This window comes from Triticum aestivum, chromosome 5D (genome assembly GCF_018294505.1).
Source record: "Triticum aestivum cultivar Chinese Spring chromosome 5D, IWGSC CS RefSeq v2.1, whole genome shotgun sequence".
NCBI classification, from domain to species: domain Eukaryota; kingdom Viridiplantae; phylum Streptophyta; class Magnoliopsida; order Poales; family Poaceae; genus Triticum; species Triticum aestivum.
The window spans coordinates 414612818-414628021 of record NC_057808.1 but is presented as its reverse complement, the minus strand read 5'-3'; positions in this window follow the sequence as shown (position 1 = coordinate 414628021).

The following is a 15204-nucleotide window of genomic DNA, read 5'->3' as shown; positions in this document are numbered from 1 at the left end:
CCATTATCATTTTAACTACGGCGCTACGACCGGCGTGAGTCTCCCGATTCCTGACCACCTCCATACAGGTGCCTCTCCCAATGCTCCACCATGTAGTAGAGGCTGGCTCTTGCATGAGAGCCCACTTCTCCACTTTTTCCTTGCCTCACTTTCCTCCACATATGCAAAAATGCCATGTAAAGCGCACTATTGTACTTACTTTTACTTGCTCCTACAGGTGCTTAAGCTTGCCACATAGGCATAAAGTCTGATGTGGCAAGTTAATCAAGAAGAGAGAGACTAGTTTGGTGACCCAAGGAAGAAACAGTGCTAAGCGCGTGTACCTAGGTGAAAAGACAATTTTGAGTCTATAGCTAATTAAATGAAGCAAACTTAGCAACACCATTTCATTGGAAGAGGTCACTCCTTGGAAAATGCAATAAATACTAGTACTCCCTGTGTCCCATAATATAAGAACGTTTTTGGCACTACACTAGTGTCAAAAACGTTCTTATATTATGGGACGGAGGGAGTACGAAGAAAGAGATAGAGAGGAGTAAAAAAAATTGCACTTATAGCCAACCTTGTTGTAGTATGAGTGACTAAGTGATGACTATGTATGACATGCCAACATCAGATAGCCTAACGCACCATGTTAAATCTCCAAGGGCGCGACCGCGCAAGCGACGCGACGGTCGTGGTAGGCGCGACCATGATACGGGCTGCTGGCAGCCCTTGGATCTGAGATCAAACGGTCGCATGCTAAGTTGCTGAAAATTTGCAGAATAACCCTCCAGGATAGGATATTCACCCATAGGTCTAGAATCACGCCATGCAACCGTTCGATCCCAGATCAGAGGGCTCCCGGAAGCCCGTATCATGGGAGAATGGAAAGCCACTACCCTGCCGTTCGCACGCTGGCAGTTCGCTCCTACTCGTCCCCGCACGTCCTTCAATACTACGGCGGTTCGCTCCTAGTCGTCCCGTCCATTCACATTATGGCAGTTCCACTAATCCTAATCCTCCTCCCAAATCCATGGCGTCCCAAATCTCCACGATCGGTGGTGAGTACAAGGTTAGAACCATCACCGGCGATGAGTTCGACGTCATCTACACCCGTTCTTCCGCGACGGTGAAAGGATGCCTTTCTCGCTTCAGACGCATGTTCGAAGACTCAGATGATGAGTGGGTCGCTGGGCTAGATGTTGAGTACACCACAGTCCTGGGACGAGAGAAGGATCTAAAGGACGAAGAGAGGAAGAAGCCCGCCGTGATCCAGGTTTGTGTGCATGACTTATGCTTGGTCTACCACATATGCCATGCCGACGTTGAGTGCCAGGATTTTAAGGACTTCCTCGAGAGCAACCTAGTCAAATTCGTTACTATAGACTTTGGTAACGACAAAGAAGTCCTGCGTCGGATAGGCCTCATTGTAGGCAACACCTTCGACCTCCAGAAGAATCGGCTGCTGTCCTCTCGTCAGCCTTCAATGCTGACCCTGGCAGGAGCCATGGTTCATCCTTCGTATGGTAAAATGGAGAAACCTCCATACACGTTTCATCGTCATGCATGGCAGCGGAATGTACTAGATATAGACCACATCCACTACGCTGCAATGGATGGCTACCTTTGCTTCAATATCTACAAGGGTTGGATGAAGAGCAACAGCCAAGTGTGCGGTTCAAGCAAAGAGGTATCGGCCAAGAGGAAGAGGGACAAGGACGAAGTTGAGGACGTGGACGAGGACTCCGAGTAAGGTGGCAGTGTCGTTGCTCATGGTGGTTCTAATGCAGTGTCTACCGGAATAGTTGCAAAGTTTAATTTCAGGTGTGCTTAATTTAATTTGAGGGGTGTGTTGTGTTGAGCCCCCAGTAGAACTATGTTATGTTTCTTCTCGTTACTTTAAATCTTCAGTACGTACATACTAGTATTTCTTACATTTCATCTTTTAGTTGGTATAGTACTACCACTCGTTTCTTCACATTATATACGTACAATATATATGGCCAACATCATATAGCCAGCAGTTTAGTTGTCAAAGAATTTCAGGGTGGTTAGTTTTGTCAAAGAATTCCAGGATGCTTAGAGGGTGCTTGGATCCAAGGGACTTATTTTAGTCTGATTAAAAATAGTCTCTTTAAGAGGCTTAAGTTCCAAGCACCCCTGACTAAAGAGGGGCTAAAACTAATCTTGAGACTAAAATTTTTTAGTCACGGGTACCCCTACTAAAATGTGGATTAGTCCTCTCTCTACTCATTTAACTCCTCTCCTTTAACACAGGCGAGTTCTGGATTGGAGGGTTTGGAGCATAATAAATGCTCATTAACTTGATTTTAGCCTTTTTAGTATTTGGATCCAAGCATGGGTGAGGCTAGCATGTTTTAGTCCCACTACTTTTAGTCATGGGACTAAAACGTATCCAAGCACCCTCTTAGTTTTATTTGAGGGGTGGGTTGTGCTGGACACCATTATTGTGACTAGCCTTTTTAATAGTACTATATGCATAATTTGCCGACGAGCGCTCTCTATATGTACCACCTTTTTTTAATTTCAAGTTTTGCTCCATGGCGCAATCCATCGATACTACTGCTGTACAAAAGTATACATTTTTTAAAAGGCTAGAGGGTGGGGCAGTCTAGCTTGGTCGGTTTCACGAGAGGTGATGGCCTTTGTGATTTGACGGCTCATTACTGCTGGAAGGCGGGGCCTTGTGATTTGATTGCTCGTATAAATGCGCCGACGACCTGATCGAGGAGGAGCGAAGAACCGTGCGGTATACTCAAGTTTTCCACTGGAGTAGCACTGCGACGGAGGAGCACGAAACACGGCAGCCCAGTGCCATATGGCGATAAAAAATGATCTAATTTGCTAGTCATCTCATTGTTAGCATTGTTCTATTCATTCCCTCAAAAAAAAAACATTGTTCTATTCATGCCTCGCGGAGAACGTGACACGTGCGGCGAAACACCCGAAGCAAAAGATGAAACACAGGAGCAAAAGAAGAAGGAAGATTATCACCCCAAATGATCTAATTCGCCGCGGAGTCATAACTGCTTCTTCATCGCCTCCACGACCTCCATCTCCTTGCGCGTCTCCTCCGCCATCTTCTTCATTCTGTCCATGATGCGGGATTTCTCGACGTGAGCCTTCATCATCTGTTCCACGGCCGCATTACGTACCTTGACAGTAGCCGGGTGCTCGATGCGGAGCTTCGCCAACTCCTCCTTCTGTTCCATGACGAGGGCCTGCAGCATCTTCATCGAGGAACTACTATTCTCATGCAGCTTCTTCCAGCCGGCGTTCTTCTCCTTCAACAGGTCGATCTCATGGCAGAGCTTCGCCTTGTCCTCCTGAAGTCGCAGGATTTCGCCGGTCGCCTTCTTCTCCGAGGCAATGCTCTTCTTCAGCAACATCACCAAGCCGGCGGTCAACTCCCCTGCTGATTGAGCTCAGCGGGCATGTCGTCGAGGCTCTCCTTCAGCAACTCCATCAAGCCTTGGATGAACTCCTTCTGCTTATTGAGCTGATCGGGCATGTCGTCGAGGGATAACGACTCCAGCTCCGCCGGCTCGGCATGTTCGCCTCCGCGGCTAGGGCGCTCCTGGGAGCCATCGCCTGCCCGTGAGAGATCTTTCGAGGTCTCTGCGTGGCGGCGAGCCCTCTTTTTTTCCCGCAGCCTTGGTTGCCGCTCCCTTGTTACGAGTAGTTCTCGACCTAGAGCTCTGCTCACCGGCCATGGCAACGACGGACGAAGAAGAAGCACTTATGAGGAGGAAAGGTAGAGTAATTTTCGGTTAGGTAGTTCCCCTTTTTATAACCTAAGTACTAGCACTAGTACTAATACCTGCATAGTGGGAACACGTTCAGGTTTGGTACGTACTAGTAGGTGTGAGCAGGCTTTCGAATGTGATGGGAACAAGGTAAAGATTAATTGATGGTTTTGGTTTCGAGGCCCGAAACGGCTCCCGATGAGTTTAGCGGAACATAAATTTCAAGTACTACACTGCTCAAATGCGTAAATATTATGTTACTGTCAAAAATTGGCACAAAATACGAAGGAGACCAATGGAAGTACTACTAGCAACCCACGATTTAACTACTCGCATGCGCGCAGTGGAGTAATAATGTCTTTCTTCCGCCCTCACGTCCACTCAATTTGCATGCGCTGTATTAATTGACCATCAATGAAGTGAACGACTTTACACGCGTCAAATTATCACATGGGGTGGATCTTGGTACAAAATTGCGTCCGCCCGTGTACCCGCGTGTGCGTGCGAGGAATGAGTGCGTGCGTGCACATCTTCGCTTCGTGCATGTACCGCCAGTATGGCTCAGGGAGGACGAGTACATTCTTCTGGGGCCAGCAGCACGTCACTGTGATCAATCCACGCAAGGAGGTCGCGACAACGCCTCCACATGTGCCACGTGGCTTCATGAACTGTAAGAGAGACACTGTGTAGCGTGCCATTGATATTCGAATTTACGTGTTTTGCACATACTCGAAGTACTAGTAAGGTACACGTGCATTGCACACATCAGATTTTGCAACCAAATTAGGAATAAATACCACACTATAGCATGTAAGCTCTGAGTCATATATGCCTGATGTAGCCCTTCGTTTAATTCTTATAGTTCATCTCATTCAAAATCAATTAGTTTTTATAAAAAAACTAAGAACGCGGGAATAGGAAAAACATGGGATTATAGTGGAATGTCGTCTTGAATCCTACAGGATTGTACGAGTGTTTGATTGTGCATAGAAAAAACGCAGAATTCTTTCAAAGAGGTTTGAGTGAATGAGATGTTTCCTATGAAATCTAGTGCAAATGAATCATATGGAAAAATTCCTATGGTTTACAATCCTACGAATCAAACAACCAAGATAGGAAAAATTCCTAATGATTAGAATCCTCCAAAATTCCTTTGAGAATCCTTTGAATCAAAGAAGCCCTTCATCTATTTTATGATTCATGGAATTGTGCGTTGTAAAGCATAAAGTAAAAACAAATAATGGCAATTCAACTAGAAAAAAAGTTTGGGCAGTTATGATACGGAAGATTCTAGAACAAAAGAGAACCACTGTTGTTTTCAGGTTTGTGCATTATGCTTAAGTTCAACCATGGAGTCTGCTAGATTGTACATGTGGCAAAATCCGGTGGGGGGCTAGAAGATGGTGCGAGGGGCCGAGTGGAGGGAGACTATGAAGGAATGCACAAGTGCGAGATCGATATTTAGAGAGAGGGGGCGAACACGTGCGCTGTTGCGCGCAGTGGCGGAGCCATGAAAAATAAATGAGCTAGGGGGCCAAGCATTACTAATCCTTTACGAGGAGGGTCAATTCATGAACTTAAACCATTTTTAGCAGCAATTGTCTAATGATCACATTCATATTAGCGCCTCCATGTCAACCCGCGCCTTGCTATTCCGAAATTACAACGCGCGCGAAAACTCCCACCTCCTGTGAAATCCCGACACGCGAAATGCCCGTGGTACCCCTGAACCGAAAGAACCGCCTCAAATCGTTGGGGGTACTTTCGTAACTTACCCCACATGTCGGACAAGCGCGTCTTTAAGCCATGGTTCCCCACTGCCATCCCATCCGCCCACCCATTCGTACACCGAGGCCGCGAAAACCCGCGACGAAACCCCACACCCTGCTCCGTCCGCCACCCAGCCGGAGCCTCTTCCCCGACGAGGTCGTCCACAGCAACACCTCGACGTCCCTCATCCACCGTACCAGATGAGGATACGTCGTCGATCTCATCGTCCCGCCGGTTCAGCCACCCCGTCCTCCACCTCCAAGGAGCTGCCCCGACGTTCCCCTCGTCTTTCGCGCCACCTCCATTCCCACACCGCCGTCTTCACCTGCACCACCGGAAGAGCATCATCTACACTGTTTCCTCGGATGAAGCTGCGGCCTAATCGGCGCCACCAAAGAGGTTGTACACTAATCGCCACATTTTCTTCTTGATTCGACCTCACGGTGCTGCCGGCGTTCGGTCCCGAGCCGACACGGCGCAGCTCCATCCACGGCGGCGTCGCCGGCCACTTCCTCCACGGCGTCGCTCCCTCGGCGGCGACGTCGACATCAGTAGGAGCTGCTGCTGCTGTAGCTCTCGCTCGCGCTGCTGCTCTGCTCTTGCTCTCGGTCCCCTGCCTGGTCTGCTCTTGCTCGCGCTGCTGCTCTCGCTCTTGCTCTTGCTTGCGATGCTGCTCCGATTTAGCTACACTTCAGTCGACTGAATCAACTTTTGGGCCAGTCGATTTTCAGGGGGTGGGGGGGGCTCGCCGGGGTGATGGAAGAACCAGCCGCAGCGGGCTCGCCGGAGAGGTACCCCACTATCTATCTTAGGGTTCAGCATGGGGGCGGTGGTCGACGGCGGTGGCGGGGCGTTGGCGGGGCAGTGGCGTGGGGATCACCGGAGAAAAAGCTCGGCACGGGGGGGCCTAGAGGGATGGCCGGGGCGGCGGCGGACAGGCGGTGGGGAGTGTTTTCGGGGCGGGTGGGGCGGCGCACCGCCAGCCGCGGGCGGCGCACCGCCAGCCGCGGGCGGCGGGGGGCTGCTGTTTGGCCGGTGGTGGCTGGCGGCTTAGGGGGGTGGAGGTTGAAGATGAACCGCAGGCCCTTGATTTCGTATCCAACGGCTGCAAAATTGACTGACCAGAGATGAAAAAGTCAGTCGACCAACGTGTAGCCTCACCTTGCTAGTGCGTTCAGTTTCGACAACAAAATTCAGTTTCGACAGCAAATTTCAGTTTCGACAGTTAAGTTCAGTTTCGACAGTTAAATTCAGTTTCGACAGTTAAGTTCAGAGATGAGCGGCTGGTGTATTTTACATCTAGCACTTTGTGGTTATGTATTTTAGTCATGTATTGGAGATGCTATTAGAATTCCACTCAGGTTAATGTTGTTCATTGTCTCTCTTGTCCTGCTTCAGCCTCGGCGTCGTACAACTCACCGGAGCTGCTCCAATAACGAAACCCTCCATCACAGCGGAGCAGTACCTCGGGCTCCATCTCCAGACGCCTAAGATCTTCTTCCCCTCCTCCGCATTCCTATCCTATTCCTGTCTATTTCCTATCCCTGCATTGTTAGAATCCTCAAATGCAAACAAGCCCTTACTCAATTACTTCTGTTACAGATATGTGTCAAAGAAAACCTTGTGTGGTTTGTCCTGCTCCTGCAGCACTGTGTTCCACCCCAGCTCAGCTGCTCCAACGAATAAAGGGTTCACCACAGTAGGGATCCGCTCTCTAGACTGTCTTTCGCCGCCTCAGATCTTCTTCCCCGCCGCCGGCAGCCACGGCAACTGCATTACCATCATCAACTGAGTAGATGACCTTGAGGACTACACGGGTCCGCAAGAGAGGTCGCACTCTTCCGTGTCTGCTTACGTTATGTGTCGCTTAATATGATGACATGCTACATTATCATCGTGTTCACCTATTAGACTCCGAGTCACGTCCAAACTAATGCTGAAACTTGAGTTTTTAAATGGTTGTGGGGTACATATTGGGGCAGCAATCAGTACTATCTGTCTACTATCTGGTTAATCTCCGGTGTCTACTATGAGTTTCATGTTGGGTGCAAACAAACATTAAAGGAGCCATTATCTGTATTTTTGAACTAAAGCTATTATCTGCCTGCTATCATTGGTTTTGGGTCTATCCACAGTTTGCTACCATCACTCTGGATTTGTGCATGCACTCCTTACATAATCTCACTATGTTTTATTCATATGCATGCTAGTTATTGTACACAATGGAACTGATCATGTAGAGCAAAAGAGACGAGCCTTGCGTGGCAATAAAATTTCATGCAGACGTCGTTCCATGGTGGGCGCAAAGGCAGCCCCCCTCCACCCATTTCGGATCGTAATCAAGAGGAAGATAACTGTTCTGAGGGGGATTCAGAAGGAGAAGACCACTCCTATTTACCCCATGAGGTCTTCGCTCCAACTTGGCATGCTGATGTTGGTAATATCATGCATATGGTGCCTTGCATTGCTTACTGTATACATTAAAGACGTCATCTGCTTAGTTTAGACATGCTTTGTGTCAATGCCATCTGTTTAGTTTCTTTATCGTATATGTGAATCATGCAATGCCATCTTGTCTAGCCAGGCATCATATATGTGAATTTTGCAATGCCACCCTGGTTAGCCAGTCATCTTATATGTGAATTATATCATGCCATCATTTTTTATTACGTGTTAAATTTGTCAACAATTTTAGTACATTCAATTACTCTTCATGTGCATCAGCCATTCGGCACGGTCATGGAAAAATCTGGAGTGGAAACAAGGTCTTCAGAGCAGACAATGCTATCTGACGAAGCGCATGTCTTGCTGGTTACCGGTAGCTCCTCAGAGGAGGATCCAGAGACAGATGACCAGTCATATTCCCCCCCCCCCGAGGTGCATGCCCTAACTTGGCAGGGTTATGTTGCTCATATCGTGTGTATGGTATCTTGCATTGCTATGTCATTTGCTTAGTTTAGACATGCTTTGTGTGAATGCCACCTGTTTAGTGTCTAATTACCATATATGTGAATTATGCAATGCCATCTTGTTGCAAGACATTATACATGTGAATTATGCAATGTTATCTTGTTGCAAGGCATTATGTACGTGAATTATGCAATGCCATGCTGTTTAGGCAAGCGTCATATATGTGAATTATATCATGTCGTCCTTTTTTGTATTTCTCATTGCTTTTGTCGACAATGTTTGTATATTCAACTGCTCTTCCTGTGCATCAGCCATTTGAATTGGTGATGGAGAAATCTGGAGTGAAAACAAGGTCTTCAGAGCAGACAATGCTACCTGCTGAAGCAGATATCTTGCTGGTTACAGATAGCTCTTCAGAGGAGGATTCAGAGGTAGATGACCAGTCCTATTATCCCCCTGAGGTGTATGCTCAAACTTGGCAGGGTTATATTACTCATATAATGCATATGTTGTATTGCAATGCTTAGTTTTTACATCATATACACAATACTGAATGCCATCTCCTTAGTTGACACATCATATATGCGATTGCCCTCTGCTCACTTCCTTAGTATATCAATCATATATTTGAATTATGCCATGCCATGATGTTTACATAGACAACATGTATCTGAATTATGGCATGCCAACCCATTTTCTAAAGACATAATATAGTTATATCATCTCATCCTGTTTACATAGTCATCATATTTTAAATTATGTCATTCTATCCGTGAATTATATCATGCCATCATGTTTCCATCGACGGCATGTTTGTGATTTATGGCATGCCAACCACTTTAATAGACACACCGTATAGTTATATCATGTCATCCTGTTTACATAGTCATCATATTTTGAAGTATGTCATTCTATCCTGTTTAGTTAACCATCATACATGTGAAATTGTGTCATGCTATCCTGTTTAATTAGCCATCATATATGTGAAATTATGTCCTGCTATTCTGTTTGCTTAGACAACATAAATGTGAATTATTTCATGCCCTGTTTTCTTCCCTACTATCCATTGCACCTGTCTATCTTACAATGTCTGTACATTCAATTACTTTTCTTGTTTATCAGCCATTTCAATTGGAGGGAGTGATGGCAGTATCTGTGGGAGTAAAAACACGGTCTTCAGAAAAGATCGTGCTACCTGTCGATGCAGATAGAACCATGGTTTTAATTGCCCAAGAACCAGCCCCACCACACATAACCCACACTCATGCAGATTGTACCCCTACCCAGTTGGACAGAGAACCAGCTACACCCCTTCTAACCCCAACCCCAGTAGATAGACACCCAGTTCCCGTTGACACAGCACCGTCTCCACCACAGAGCACCCAAACACGAGCAGTTAGTAAGGCAACTGCAGTGCCCAAATCACGAGGACCACCACTCCGAACCCGAAGTCAACACTTAAAGCAGAAGAAGAATTGTTCTCAGGTCAGGTTCCGTAGCTATGGTTCATACTACTTTGCTCTTGCATCACTGTATTTACTGATACCAACTAATTTCAAATTTGAAGGATGCAATTGAAACTCCAATGGCGCAACAGGTATGTTTTAAAGCTGTTTCTTCAACGTGTTTGGCTGTTTGCTGTTGTAAATTGCTCTATGTTGATTTCAGTTTCAATTGAATAAACAGTTATGTTCTCATGCCATGCACATTACAAGTGTTGTTATTGCTGTGTAGTTTCCCACACTTATATTCTGTCTATGCTGCTTTGTCTTAAATAGATATGATTCAAATTGTATCTATCTTGATTTGGCAACATAAACTAGAATGATATAGACCATACAGTGACCATACTACATAGATATATGTTTGTTTCATGCTGTTATCCTGTCCACCTTACTACTGAACTGGTTTACCAAAATGAGTTTCATATACTACATTGTAAACCTGAGATGTGTTTGTTTGTTTCTCTTTTAGAACGCGGGTAAAATATTGGAGAAGAGTACCCTGTTATGCAATGGTAATGGAAGTAATGCAGATAAGGTTCAAGATAGTGAGACATCCCTGTTGGTCTCCAAGAAAGCTGATAAAAACTATATTGAAGACACTGAGACAACCCCAAAGTCCTGTCTTGATGTAGTGTTCGAGTTACTGGCTACCACTCCTGGCACCAGCTCTTCAAACTCGTTGCCTGAATCAGTTCGGCTTCTTGAGTCTCAACTTCAAGTTGAAAGACATTGATCAGATGTTATGCGACAGGAAGCCGAAGGACTGAGGAAGTCCCTGCAGAATTCAGATGCATACTTTCTGGTGCAACAGCAAGCGCTGGAGGACTTAAGCGCCAAACAAGAGAAAGTTAATAAGCTTGCTAAGCATCTTGCCAGCATTATGGGTACCCAGGATATTGTTTCTTCAGCTCTTCTGAAGTGGTTTCAGTTCTGGACTTGTTTTGCTGCGGCGTTTATATGCTGCTGTGTTCCCTATATTTGCACTGGTGGCGAACTTTGATGCCCAGTGGATGTCATATGTGTAATAGCCGTGATAGCCTAGTGTAAGTTGCTTGCTTATTTATTTATTTCCTTGTTGTCTTGTTTATTTGTTTGCTTGTAGTCAGTGCAGTTCTTTTTCTGCGGTTTGCTAGTGGCTGCAATAACCTATTTTTTAAAACTAGGCCACAATAACCATGGCCTAATATTTACTGTAGTGACACTGGGCCTCCTACGGGCCGTAGAAACAGTGGGACTTCTACGGGCCGTAGAAACAGTGGGCCTTCTACGGGCCGTAGAAACAATAGGCCTTCTACGGGCCGTATCATCAATGGGCCTTATACGGGCCGTATGATCGATTGGCCAAACATGGGCCAAACAGACCGCACTCTGGCCGTAAACGGGCTAGAGTTGGAATCGTCCGTTCATGGGCCGACCATAACGGGCCACCGTTAATAGGCCGTATTTGATGATGCTATGAAAACGGCCCAACATATTAACGGACCACAAATGGGCCGACTGTAACCACGGGCTGAATTTGGCCCACTAGCAGAAAATGACAGTAACGGGCCGTAAGTAAACGAATGCTGGAAAATAGCCCAAGAATAAATCGGCTCTGAGAAGGCCGAAAGATAACATGGGTTGGAAACGGCCCAACGGAATAACGGGCCGTTAATGGGTATAAAGTGATACACTGTTCTTTACGGGCCAGTTTCACCACGGGCCGTTAATGGGTGTAAAGTGATACACTGTTCATTACGGGCCAGTTTCAGCACGGGCCGTTAATAGGCCAAGAGTTACATAGGGCCTCATATGGGCCGAAAGACGTCATGGGCCATACATGGGCCAGAAGTGAAAATGGGCTGGAATCATATTGGATGGCCCAGATGACGCTACTGGGCCTAATTCGAATAGGGCGTAACGGGCCTTGGGTTAGCGGGTAAATGGGCTATATGCGAACAGGCCGTTAACAGGCTTTCCATGGGCCGGCCCGCCACCTTTTGACCAAGTCAGACGGGCCGGCCTTTTCACAGGAAAGGCTCTCTATTGGCCCGTGCCACGTGTTGACGTATCATAGGCGCCTTCTGTCCAATGAGTGGATGACATCTGTCCCAGCGATGAGCCGACACGTGTTTCCTCCAGCCAATGATGATTTTACACGTGGAAAAACCCCATTGGTCGGGGCTGTTAACGGGTTATCGGATCCAAAACCCGACCCGATAGCTTAACGGCGTTCCGTTACGGTGGATGCCACGTGTCGGTCACCCTTGACGAAAGCACTTCTGTGACGCGTGATTTATCGTCATGGAAGTGGACACTTCCGTGATGATAATTTTGGTAATGTCATGGAACACTTCTACGACAGCACAAGTATGACTATCTTGATTTTGTCATAAATTTGTCATGGATGTACATGCATGACAAAAAATGCGACCTACTGTGACAAACACATATCATCACGGAAGTGTATTTTTTTGTAGTGTGTATTCCGAATATAGTCATACGTGCTTATGGAAAAGAACTTGCATGACATCTTTTGTCCTACCCTCCCGTGGCAGTGGGGTCCTATTGGAAACTAAGGGATATTAAGGCCTCCTTTTAATAGAGTACCGGAACAAAGCATTAGCACATAGTGAATACATGAACTCCTCAAACTATGGTCATCACCGGGAGTGGTCCCGATTATTGTCACTTCGGGGTTGCTGGATCATAACACATAGTAGGTGACTATAGACTTGCAAGATAGGATCAAGAACTCACATATATTCAAGAAAACATAATAGGTTCATATCTGAAATCATGGCACTCGGGCCCTAGTGACAAGCATTAAGCATAGCAAAGTCATAGCAACATCAATCTCAGAACATAATGGATACTAGGGATCAAACCCTAACAAAACTAACTCGATTACATGATAGATCTCATCCAACCCATCACCGTCCAGCAAGCCTACGATGGAATTACTCACGCACGGCGGTGAGCATCACGAAATTGGTGATGGAGGATGGTTGATGATGACGATGGCGATGGATTCCCCTCTCCGGAGCCCCGAACGGCCTCCAGATCAGCCCTGCCGAGAGATTTTAGGGCTTGGCGGCGGCTCCGTATCGTAAAACATGATGAATCCTTCTCTCTGATTTTTTCTTCCCAAAAGTGAATATATGGAGTTGGAGTTGAGGTCGGCGGAGCGTCAGGGGGCCCACGAGGCAGGGGGCGCGCCCTAGGGGCAGACGCACCCCCACCCTCGTGGACAGGGTGTGGGCCCCTGACGTGGATTTTTATTCCAGTATTTTTCTTGTTTTCCAAATAGATGTTCCGTGGAGTTTCAGGTCATTCTGAGAACTTTTGTTTCTGCACATAAATAACACCATGGAAAGTCTGCTGAAAATAGCGTTAGTCCGGGTTAGTTCCATTCAAATCATGCAAGTTAGAGTCCGAAACAAGGGCAAAAGTGTTTGGAAAAGTAGATACGACGGAGACGTATCAACTCCCCCAAGCTTAAACCTTTGCATGTCCTCAAGCAATTCAGTTGATAAACTGAAAGTGATAAAGAAAAACTTTTACAAACTCTGTTTGCTCTTGTTGTTGTAAATATGTAAAGCCAGCATTCAAGTTTTCAGCAAAGATTATGACTAACCACATTCACAATAAATCTTAGGTCTCATGTTTACTCATGTCAATGGCATAATCAACTAGCAAGCGATAATAATAAAACTCGGATGACAACACTTTCTCAAAAGAATCATGATATGATATAATAGGATGGTATCTCGCTAGCCCTTTCTGAGACCGCAAAACATAAATGCAGAGCACCTTTAAAGATCAAGGACTGGCCAGACATTGTAATTCATGGTAAAAGAGATCCAGTCATAGTCATGCCCAATATAAATTAATAGTAATGGATGCAAATGACAGCTGCGCTCTCCAGCTAGTTCTTATTAATAAGAGGGTGATGACTCAACATAAAAGTAAATAGATAGGCCCTTCGCGGAGGGAAGCAGGGATTTGTAGAGGTGCCAGAGCTCAATTCTCTTAGGGTGGCCTTCAGGATACAAAGGTTCATGAGTCATTTTACCAGTTCTAGTAGCCACTCCAACAACATAATCATTATTCTTACTATTCAATTCATTGAGCAAATCATTTTGAGCTTTAAGTACTTGTTCTACTTGAGTGGTAACCATAGAAGCATGTTTAGTAATGAGTTTAAGTTCACCTTTAACTCTAGAGATATAATCACCCAAGTATTCAATCATATAAGCATTTTGTTTTAACTGTCTACCAAAATAAGCATTAAAATCTGCTTGCTTAACCATAAAGTTATCAAACTCATCCAAGCATTGGCTAGCAATTTTAGTAGGAGGGATTTCAGCTTTATCATATCTATAGAGAGAATTTACCTTTACTACCTGTGTCGGGTTATCAAGACCATGAGTTTCTTCAATAGGTGATGGATTAAGATCATATATTTCTTCAACAGGCGGTAAATTAAGACCATGTATTTCTTCAATAGGAGGTAAATTATTAACATCTTCAGCTTTAATACCCTTTTCTTTCATAGATTTCTTTGACTCTTGCATATCTTCAGGACTGAGAAATAGAACACCTCTCTTCTTCGGAGTCGGTTTAGGAATAAGCTCACGAATTGGCTCAGGAGCTGGCTCTTGAAGCGTCCAATTATTTTCATTGGTCAACATATTATTCAATAGAATTTCAGCTTCATCCGGTGTTCTTTCCCTAAAAACAGAACCAACACAACTATCCAGGTAATCTTTGGAAGCATCGGTTAGTCCATTATTAAAGATATCAAGTATTTCATGTTTCTTAAGAGGATGATCAGACAAAGCATTAAGTAATTGGAGAAGCCTCCCCCAAGCTTGTGGGAGACTCTCTTCTTCAATTTGCACAAAATTATATATATATATCCCTTAAAACATCTTGTTTCTTATGAGCAGGGAAATATTTAGCAGAGAAGTAATAAAACATATCCTGGGGACTGCGCACACAACCAGGATCAAGAGAATTAAACCATATCCTAGCATCACCCTTTAATGAGAACGGAAATATTTTAAGGATATAAAAGTAGCGAGTTCTCTCATCATTAGTGAACAGGGTGGATATATCATTTAATTTAGTAAGATGTGCCACGACAGTTTCAGATTCATAGCCATGGAAAGGATCAGACTCAACCAAAGTAATTATATCAGGATCAATAGAGAATTCATAATCCTTATCAGTAACACAGATAGGTGAAGTAGCAAAAGCAGGGTCAGGTTTAATTCTAGCATTAAGAG